The sequence below is a fragment of the Humulus lupulus genome, chromosome 5, assembly GCF_963169125.1.
Source record: "Humulus lupulus chromosome 5, drHumLupu1.1, whole genome shotgun sequence".
In the NCBI taxonomy this organism is placed as follows: domain Eukaryota; kingdom Viridiplantae; phylum Streptophyta; class Magnoliopsida; order Rosales; family Cannabaceae; genus Humulus; species Humulus lupulus.
The window spans coordinates 133,257,753-133,268,921 of NC_084797.1; the positions used below are offsets into that span (position 1 = coordinate 133,257,753).

The 11,169-nt window shown below is 33.3% G+C and overlaps 1 long non-coding RNA gene and 1 pseudogene across 1 annotated transcript; both read left to right on the plus strand.

The window, feature by feature from the left end:
- The window catches only part of LOC133779489 (protein MOR1-like), an 86,954-nt pseudogene extending 79,553 nt beyond the window's left edge, over nucleotides 1–7,401 (plus strand).
- A 38-nt stretch (nucleotides 7,402–7,439) lies between these two features.
- LOC133777674 (uncharacterized) lies at nucleotides 7,440–9,038 on the plus strand. The gene is made up of 3 exons (XR_009868768.1): nucleotides 7,440–7,561; nucleotides 7,651–7,692; nucleotides 8,776–9,038. It is a non-coding gene; the product is annotated as an uncharacterized LOC133777674 (long non-coding RNA).
- Nucleotides 9,039–11,169: the final 2,131 nt, after the last annotated feature.

The following is an 11,169-nucleotide window of genomic DNA, read 5'->3' on the forward strand; positions in this document are numbered from 1 at the left end:
AGGACTGTATGTGTCCGCATAAATAGTTTGGATTTGTTGTGTACCTATAATTTGATCTATTACTCATTTTATTGTTTTGTTAGTAGAGATTTCCATGTACGGGGCAGCGCTGTCTCAATCTATGGCACCTCCGTACATGTATGGAGCAACACCATCACCTTATCCATGACTAATTCCACTGTCATTGCAGCCGTTGTATCCTTACATGTATGGACCAGGAACGTCCACATTACCTCCCCAATATCCATGGCCGATGTCGTCGCAGCCACCACAACCGCAACAGGAAGACAATATGGAGGACGAGGCAACTAATTTTGGAGACTAAGATATTATTGTTAGTTATTGTTTAATTATATTAACAATATGGATATTTGTTATCTTAATGAACTAATTTGAATATTTAATATAATATTTTTATTTTTAATATATTTTTTTTTAATGATTTAAATTTTAACTAATAATTTAAATTTTAATTAATGATTTTTTTAATTATTAAAATAATTTTCATATATTTTTATAAATAAAATTGTATGAGGGGCGACACTATCACCTCTGATATTGCAATATCAGAGGTGACATCTCAAATTTTAGGGGTGACACCGTCTCCCCTGATATTGCAGTATTAGTGGCAACACATAAGTCGTCCCTAATGTACCCCATTAGTCGCATTTTATTAGGGGCGACAGATGAGGGGAAACGTTTACCGTTATTGGAGGCGACATGCGTTGCCCCTAAAAATGATTTTTCTTGTAGTGTTTGGTAGGGGTGGCAATTTGGGTCACGACATGATGACACGACACGAAAATAAATGGGTTTGGGTGACACGTTTAATAATCGTGTCCCGTTCGTGTTTACCTTAATTGTGTCGTGTCATAATCGTCTTGGCCAGTTTAATAATCGTGTCAGACATAATAACATGAATAATTTTCATAGGTTTTATGATTTTTTTCATATAGTTATGATTAATCGTGTTATTGTGTCATGGCGTGTTGACTTGTTTAATAATCGTGTCGTGTTCGTATTTTTGACACGTTTAATAATCGTGTCGTGTTCGTGCTTACCTTAATTGTGTGGTGTCATAATCGTGTCGACACAAATCTAACACATTTACATGAACTTCCAACCCTAGTGTTTGGGGCCTTCCATTGTTTCACGACTTCAATTTTGGCTGGATCGGCTACAATTATGTCTGTACAATGGGTATCGGTTCTTGATCGTCACTTTGTTGAGTTTGCTATAGTCTATGCACACTCTCATGGAATTGCACTTGCAGTTCTTTGAGCCCCGTCGGTGCCATCCAGTATGGTGCCTTTGAAATAGGTGTGGTTCCTGGAATTAAGTCAATTTTGAACTCAAATTCCCAGTCTAGGGGTATCTATAACATCCTGTAATAGTAGCCGGTTGGAGCTGGTGAAGAATTATGTGAAATATTATTTTGATAAATAATATTATGTGAAATTATGTTATTTCATGAATTTTATAGTCGTTGTGCTAATTTGATAAAGGTGTAGGCCTATGCAAAGAAAATTGGTCTTGGACCAAGGGGCAAACCCTAATAACAGAAAAATTTCGCATTAGGTAAAATGAGGAATACTATGGCATAAAAATATTTAGCTACTGGGACTGTATAGTCAAGCTAGTAAATTTAAGAAAAATTGATTGAGGATTCAATTCAAATCTATTGGGCTTAAGAAAGGAAATTCTTTCCCGAGCCTCTAAGAGAATTTCGATCAATTTGAGTAAATTACTAAAATTATGTGTTATGTGACAAAATTTATTTTTGGTCACATTTATTTTATTTTAGCTTGGAGATATTTAAAAGCTATAGGGTAAAATTTTGGTTAAATTTGGAGAGTGAAATTACCAAAAGGCCCTTGAGTGCATTAGAAGTGGGTTAAAAGGGGCAATGGCATTTTAGTCATTTCCAAAGGAGGAGAGAGGGTGAGATGGGAGGCTAGGCTATGCCCTAGTTTACTCAAGTATCTATGACACCTATCCTAGGAAGAGTAAGAGGCTACCTCACGCACTGGCTAAACCTCAAATCATTCCTCTTACACATTCAATGATTGTTTTTTTAATTTCCTTCTTTTTCCTCAAGAAAACAAAAAGGAACTCACTCCATTTCTCTCCCCAAAATCGAGAGCCCTCTCTCTCTACCCTCTATGGCAGCTATTTTCTCACCTCAAGCTTAGGCACTCACTCACCATTGAAGGAAGAGAAGCTCAAGGAAGACTAGTGTTGTCACTTTATTTCTCTTCTCTTCACTACACCAAACACCCATTACCATAACACATCATTATAATAGTATTTAAAAAGATTTATTGTATTTGAGAAATATTTCGGGCGGCAAAGTAAAATAAAATAACGCCAACCAAAATGACTAAGTTTTTTCTAGTTTCCCGTGTACCCATTTCCCCTTACCCATTTCTTCTTCTTCAATCTTTCTCTTCACGAAGGCTAGTAGCTCTCTCGGTCTATCTCTCTCGGTCATTCCCGTAGGCTAGTATCTCTCTCGGTCTCTCACTCCCCTTCACGAAAGACAAATCTGAGAAGGGCTTCACCACATTCAAGTCAAGGGTTTCTCTGATTCAAGACGAAATTACTACAGTTAAAATTTCTTGTTTCAATCCGCGAAGAACAACGAAGGAGCTTTGCGGTACAATCTCTTAGTCTAATTGTTCATCACTCTAAGTTTTTACTGTAATTTCATTTTTGGTTGTTTCATCATTGATTTAATTATTCATCAATCATATTTTCTCTTTGTTAATCAACTTATATAAGTTAAACTCATATATATATATATTCATTTTTTGGTGTGTTTTCGGATAAGAAAAAATGTTTACATATAAGTTAAACTCATATATATATATAGAAAGAGTGAATATAGGACGTATCTGGACTTGCTTGCTGTTTTAAAGTATATATTACTAAGCTTTAAATAATGCATTAAAGGTGTTTGACAGAATGCTTCAATGAGATATATGAGTAATTGCTTGTAAATGAGTAAATGGGATTCTTGGCCTTGAATCCTTTCTTAATTTGACTTTGTATGCTTCTTAATTTGGCATTGAATTGTGAGATATACGACACTTGTTTTTGTTAAAAATGATGTTTAAATACATGGTTGAGGACACTTGTTTCTTCCATGAAGGGTCTTCTAGTACTGTTATAGCCAACAAAACCCATGAAAATAACTAGTAGCTGCTCTCTCCATAAGTATAATGTCTCCGAATAACCCAACACTATATTTACAACACTGCTCTATTTACTATTCCCTATGTCTTGTTTGTTCAGTAGATAAAAGGACCCCATATATTTCTTGTTTTGCAATGAAGAGAAGAAAAGTAATTTGTGTGCCGCGGTATGAGAAACTAGTACACAGATAATTACACATATACACACACATACACGCTTTAAGCAGGCATGTAAGTGAGTTTATTCCCCACAATAATTCTGGTGGATGAGTTGGCACATTGATTATAATATTTTCATTAACCTATAAACTATTTTTCTTTCAAGATAACAAATGAAAGTGGTGGCAAGAACTTTTACTCTGTTCTGGGATAGATTTAGTACCAAAACCAATATAAATGTCTGCTTCTATGTTGGTTTTCTGCTAGCATGAACTGAAGTCTTTATAAAGCATATGCAGGGATTTGAATATGCAGGGATTTGACAATTGTTATTTAACATTTGAAATTGCAGACAACCTGCTGGCTGGGTTTGAATATGCAGGGATTTGACTATTTATTTAATGACTTGGTGCAAGATCTAAATAGATTTATTGATGAGAAGAGTGAAAGCAGAGGAGAAAAAATTTAGCGGGTATCCCTCTATTTTTTCCCTTATTTTTCTTTTCTCTTTATTTTTTCATTTTATCAAACAACTCATTTTCTTTCTCTTTATTTTTATGCATCGATTTCTTCAGTAATTTATCAACAAACAATGAGTACATTGACAGAATAGATTTTGAACTTCTAGTAACATATTCTTGAGAAATTTCTCTTGCTAAATTCCTATTTAAATAAAAATAAACCATTATGATTGATAATCTGGAATGATTGCTATTGAAACTGAAAGTTGAAACTACCTTAAATCATGCTGCCAACAGTAAAAACATAGGAGAAACTGTAATTGAAACCAGCTTTAATCATGTTGCCAACAGTAAAATCATAAAAGAAATCATATTAAACAGATTTAAAACTTGTTACACAATAGTGAACACTTTTTGTGAAGTTGTAGGTCCTGGATTTATTTTTGAAAGAGTAAGTCTTACATTTAAATCATTTCTGTAGAGAAGTTTGTTTGCACTTCTCTTGTGAACTTCTGAAGTAGGGATGAAACATATTAGCTTCTAAATTGATTGGAACTTGTATTTCTTTTCTTTGATTGCTTTTTTTATTTTTTATAATCCAATAAAAGTCAATGAATTATTTGTATTGTAGCTTTACAAGATACTGAAAGAGCACAAGAATCCCAAGGTTCTTAGCGAGGGGCTACTGTGGATGGTTTCAGCAGTGAAAGATTTTGGCATCTAACATTTGAAACTTAAGGTTTGGAGTTATATTTGGGCCTTTTTCTTTTTTGCTTTGTCTAACTGTTAGTTAATAATTACCATATTCAGCTATTAAAGGAATTGATATATTTTGTTTTACAGGATTTAATTGATTTTTGTAAAGATATTGGACTGCAGTCAATTGCAGCTGCTACTAGAAATTTTTCTGTCAAGCTTTTGGGTGTTTTGCATAAATTTGTCGGCCCAGGTTGATGCTCATTTTATTTGAATTGTCCACACACCTCAATTTCCTTTTAAATATTTAGTTGAATTGCTCCCAAACATTGATTTTTTTTTTTATAATTAATTTGTAACTCCCTCCCACCCCTTTTCTTTTGTAGATATTAAAGGGTTTCTTTCTGATGTTAAACCTACACTTGTTAGTGCATTGGATACGGAGTATGAGAAGAATCCATTTGAGGTGCTCCAACTTAATCATTCAAGATGCATGTATTGTTCGTTTTTGTTTATTTGTTACTGAAGTATTCCCATATCTTATCTAGGGTGCAGCAGCAGCTCCAAAGAGAACTATTAAATTAGCAGAACCTACATCTGCATCTTCTGATGGACTAGATGGCCTGCCACGGGAAGATATTAGTGGGAAGATTACACCTACCCTGCTTAAAGGCTTAGAAAGTACGGATTGGAAGGTAATATTTTGATCATAATTAATGTTTTTAGTGATGGAGCCTGACACCTGCCTGCTGCTGGAAGGTCCAAAGGGGAGATATTTAGCAGCCATTGTAGTGTTTTGATGTTTTGTATTTTCTGCTTTCTAGGCTCGCTAGGAGTCAATTGAAGCTGTGAATAAAGTTTTGGAAGAGGCTAACAAGTGCGTCCAACCCAATGGAACTGATACATTCTATCATGTGTTTAAATTCTCTCTCCCTCTATTGTTATTATTTATTATTGTACATGCTATTCAGCCTCCTTTATATCCTCCCATTTGTTAATTATTGTTTAATGTTTATTTTCAGCTGAGTTGTTTGGTGCTCTAAGGGGTCATCTAGGTGACAGCAACAAAAATTTAGTCATGGCAACATTGACATGCATTGGCAATGTTGCATGTGCAATGGGTCCAACTGTTGAGAAAGCAAGCAAGGTTGATTTCTAATTCATGATCGCTAATTTTATGTAGTGTACTCTTTAATTTTGAATGTGAGTGTATTGATTTCTTTCAGGGCATTTTAGTGGATGTTTTGAAATGTTTGGGTGACAATAAAAAGCATATGAGGGAATGCACATTGAATACTTTAGATTCTTGGCTCTCTGCTGTTCATCTTGATAAAATGGTAAGTTTTTCTTTTTGCTTTACGCTGTGGAAGTTGTTTAGATTTTTTTGTCTCAGGTGGCATGATTGTATACTTCTTGCAGGTTCCTTACATTACAGCAGCTTGGACAGATGCAAAACTTGGTGCGGAAGGGCGCAAAGATCTTTTTGAGTGGTTGTCAAAACAACTATCTGGGTTAACTGAATTTCCTGATGCTGTACAGCTACTAAAGCCAGCTTCCTCTGCTCTGACGGTAATTCTGACTTGTCAAAAATAGTGAAATATTCTTTTTACTTGTTTGCATTGCTAGAATATTTCCATGCTAACAATAATGTGCATAGAGATGTAAGAATCATGATGCCAGTTCCCTTTCCATTGTTTCTGGTTATGACTTTATGAAATTTTCATCCAGGATAAATAATCAGATGTTCGTAAAGCAGGAGAGACATGCATTGCTGAAATCTTTAGAGTTTGTACATAAGAAACTGTAAGTGCACTAGTAACTTTTGGTACTATTTTGACTCATTGGTCAGTTAGTGCATGAACACATTGTTTGAATGTATTATTTCAGGTTGAGAAGCTTGTTAGGGATGTTCAGGGACCAGCTTTAGCTCTTGTTCATGACGTTTGAAGCATTATGGTAATTTTCAAGGTAAGGCTGTTGGGTACTCGGGTCTCTTGCTTGTATTTTGTTTTGGTGATTTATACCAATAATAATTATTTTTTTCCAGAATCTTTCGAATCTGCCAAAACAATTTCGGCCCCTGCATCCAAGACCCTTTTGAAAGTCGGTAAATCCACTTGTAATGGTGTTTTGAAGCATGGAAGCAAAGTAGCATCTTCTGTATGTTTCCTTAAATGCTTACTTCTAGTTCTTTTATAACTTATAATTTTGTAAGGAGATTATTATTATTTTATTTTATTTTTTAATTTTTTTCGGTTAATGATTTTTTAAAGAGAACTGTTGGTACGAAGGCTTTGAGGTCAGAATCAATTATGTCCGTTCAAGATATAGCAGTTCAATCGCAGGCTTTACTAAATGTTAAAGATTCCAATAAGGTACAACTTAAGCAAGCAATTTTTTAATGTCTCTTACTTTTGAATATATTGACAAGTAATCATTTGGACTTTACTTATCTGCAGGAGGATAGGGAAAGATTGGTAGTAAGGAGGTTTATGTTTGAAGATCCACGGATAGAAAAAATTCAAGACCTTGAGGTTGTGGATATAGTAGTTTCTCAGATTTGTTTATTTTCTATCTAATTTAATGCAGAATTTATTTAACATACATGTTTATGCAGAATGATTTGATGAAGTACTTCAGAGAGGATTTGCATAGACGACTTCTAAGCACATATTTTAAGAAGCAAATTGATGGGCTTGAGATGCTGCAAAAGGTTTTTGAGTGCATCACTGGTTCATTTCTTTTGTATATTAGTGCACATTTTTTACAGTATGATCTCTAGTCTACTCAGTTCTGAAATCAAATGAACTCCTTCAAACTAATATGAATTCTCTTAACTGATTCATTTTTCTGCATGTGCTAGTTTAGTAACCATTCCCAAAAACCATGCATCTAAATAGTTGGAAGAGAGATGTAAATCCATGACCAAAATGAACCAAGTTTTATGTCACTTGAATCTTGACTCATGTTCTCTCATTGCAGAAGGATCAGTAGTAACTACTTCACGGGAAGGATGCTTGAGTTTGGCAATTTGAAACAACTTCAGAAGTTGTAAGAGCTGTTGACCACACTCCTTTTGTCTTTTCTTCTTTACACCACACTCCTTTTGCTTATTTTGTGAATTTTCTTTCACTCTACAGGATGATTCTGAGGTTTGCTATCAGTTTTCCTCTAGAATAAAGGTACAATTTTTTTCTTTTTGAGTACTTTAATTGAGATTAGTATGGTAGAAACTTGTGTTATAAATTTTATGGTTTCTTCTCATATCAACTGAAAGAAGATTAAGAAAAATTAGTTTGAAAGAGAAAAACAAAAAGGACTGGTCTACAGAAAATTGCCATATCTTACCTACTTCAAGTGATGTTAGTAGGGTAGTTTCTGAATTCTCTTCGTATAAGTAAAGCTAGATGGTTTATGCATCAGGCAGCTCCCAATCCTTGGGTTGTCGCCACCAGTATGGATTAAAAAAAAACAAACACCTATAATAAAATTATCCACTTTTTTTTATTTATTTTCTTGAAAATCTTTAGCTCCTTCTGGAAAAAGCAGATCAGCCAATTGGGATGAGCTCAGAATCTTTTATGCAAAAGCCTTGAATCAGTAATAGCACAAACCAACCATGGTAAACTTGAAACAACCTTGGGGCACTGCAGTGAAGGCTGACAGTGAATGAGTAAACTACAACCTAAACTGACAGTGAAGGCTTGGTGAAGATGTTTGTGTTAGCATAACTAACCCATAATATAAAAGACATTTTGATTAATAATAAAATATTTCAAACATAGACCTGACCAAAAAAAAATGCTAAATTATAGGACAATCCTCTTCACCATTTTGCACGAATGAGAAACAGTTGTTAAACTTATTCCCCATTTTCTTCTCAAAAGTCTCTGTTAGCTCAAAAAGATATAGAACAACATATTAAATAATTAGGAGTTATATTATTAATTTAATTGGATATGCCTAGAAGTTTGAGTGTGTTTCCACTAAAATTTGTTTCCATTTCCAATAATTGAGTAATTTTTTTGTTATGACAGTCTCGAGCATTGGGTATGATTCGCTCTCATGTACTTTCTGTACTCAAAAGTGCGTCTTCTCAGGTAAAATAATGTAGGGGTTGAATTAATGCGCTCCATTGTTTTGTGCTGTTTTGTTGGGTTGGTAGACCTCTGTTTCTGTCTCCTTTTGGTCTTAAATCAAGTGCTCTGTTTCTTACCTAAAAAAGAAAACGTTCTGGTTCTATATGGTTATTGTTTCTTCATCAGGTTCAGTCAGCAATCCGGAGCAATAGTAGCAGCAAGGCATCTCTTGCTGAGGGTGTATTCTTGGTTGGATGATGCTATTGAATAAGTTTTCAATTTGAAGTGGAGTAGACTTCTCAATTTGAGAGATTTTATGTGACCATATCTAATAATTGAAGTTTTGCAGCTTAAGCTAGTGCTGAAGGAAATTGAAAGTAGATCATCAAGAAAAGAGTTTATTCAGCTACTTGTAGAATGCCACAAACTTTATTACGAGCAGAGGCTTTCCTTGGTGAGGGCAACTTGTATTAACTTGATTTCTCTTTTTTGAAAGTGAAACAATGTAGGGAAAAGATGTATTCAAGATGTTATCTTCTCTATTTTATTTTATTTTCCCTAAAGAATTTGTTAACTGTACTGGTTTGTGCACATGCTCCTTTTGATGGTTTATGTATTTGTCATAAGTAAAATAATAATAGTTAGTGGTAGTTTATTTTTGGAAATTGGTGAGAAGATGTGTTTATTAAAAATCGATGAAGTCATGGAGCTTTATTGGGTCAAAACATGATAGGTCTGTTTCCTATTCTATTACTAAGAATGGTAAAGTTGATATTGATTGATAGTAAGATTTTCTTCTGTGCTTTTTTGTCTCATATGCATTCTGATTTGGTTGGTTAATTTGTTATGGTCATTCTTATTTACTTTCAGGGATCAAAGAATCAAAAAGAAAAAAAACATATAAACTCTGCAGCAACAATCTACTGCAGTAATCTTGTTATTCACTTTAAAGTTAAGACTTCTGGCAACAACACCTCTAGCACTCTACAGATTCCCTAGGTATGGAGCTATGCCTTCTCTCATACTCATATCTCACACATAAGTTTATTAGCAGTGGCAATAGGAGTAACTAATTTTTTTGGAGTTGTATATGCATTAAAGGTTGTATGGCATATGATGAAGTTTGTGATGGTGCTTTTGAACTTCTTAATTAACATTCATCAGAAGCTTATGGTTGCTTTGCTAATGAATATAATGTGACAGTAACAATAGAACTATTGACTTTTAGCTATGTTAATTAGAATTGTATAAATCTTTTGATCTTAGCTTTATTGGTAGATTTGACAATGGTGAAAAGAACTCAACTTTACCAAACTAGCAAATGCTAATCTATTCTGTGCGACTTCAATTAATTGTTTCTTTTGCTCACCTGTCATAATCTGATGAAACCAAAAAAGAAAAAACTGCTAGTATTTCCTTTATATCTTATGTGGAGACTTGGAGATTATGGTTTTTGACACTCTTAAGTAAAAGGCTCATTTTTGAGTAGTTTCGAAGTAGAATGGTTTTTGTTTGCTTTGGTGTAGTTGTGAATCCATTATTTTGTATGTGGTGTCCTTTCTTGGATATAATTTCCATAGCATTTTTCTTGAAGTAATTTGTGATGCTAGATAATAACAATAAAATATTTCTTTGTTTATTTTGCAGATGTGACAAGCGAAGTATAAAAGGATACTTAAGACTCCTTGAAAGTAGTAACTCTGTTTATTTATTTGTGTTAAAAGTAGTAACTTTTAGACTCCTTGAATACTTAAATAATATTTTGTTGTTGATGACAGTGTTGAATGTTTTAAACTAAATTGTGGATTGTTAATTCAATGTTGAATGTTCTTACTTTTTGTTATTTGAAAATCAAGTTCATTTGATGATGCTAGTATATATTAGAAAGCTAATTTTAATTATATAAAAAAAAATTAAAATATAATAGAATAAATTAGTGTTATATAAATAAAATATATAATGAGAATTTAAACATATTTAAATATAACAATAATACGAAAATTGAGTTATAATATATATTACAATAACACTTTTTATGTAAAGAATTATGTTATGCAAACTTCATTATATAACACAAATAATGTGTTATACTAAAGTGTAGTATAACACAAAAATGTGTTATACTAAAGTATAGTATAATACAAAAAATGTGTTATAGTAAAGTGTAGTATAACACAAAAAAAGTGTTATACTAAAGTGTAGTATAACATAAAAAAAGTGTTATAGTATCGACTATAAATAACATAATTCAACACTTATCTATATATTAAAATAACACAGAAATTGTGTTATCGTTGACAGTACAATAACACATCTGTATAACACTGATAAAGTGTTATGTAAAGTACCCTGACCTACGATAACATAGTCTATCTTAACACATCAGAAAGTGTTATCGTAGGTTTTGATAACACATTTTTGGTGTTATTAAAAGCATTTTTTCTTGTAGTGCTTCTTCTTCAAATCCAAAACCCTAAGGGGTGGATATGCATGAATGTGATTCAAATGGCCATGCATGGCATGGATCTTGTATCCTAGGGTTCAAGAGAGGTGGTTCTAGGAGGATCTCAAGATTTGAAG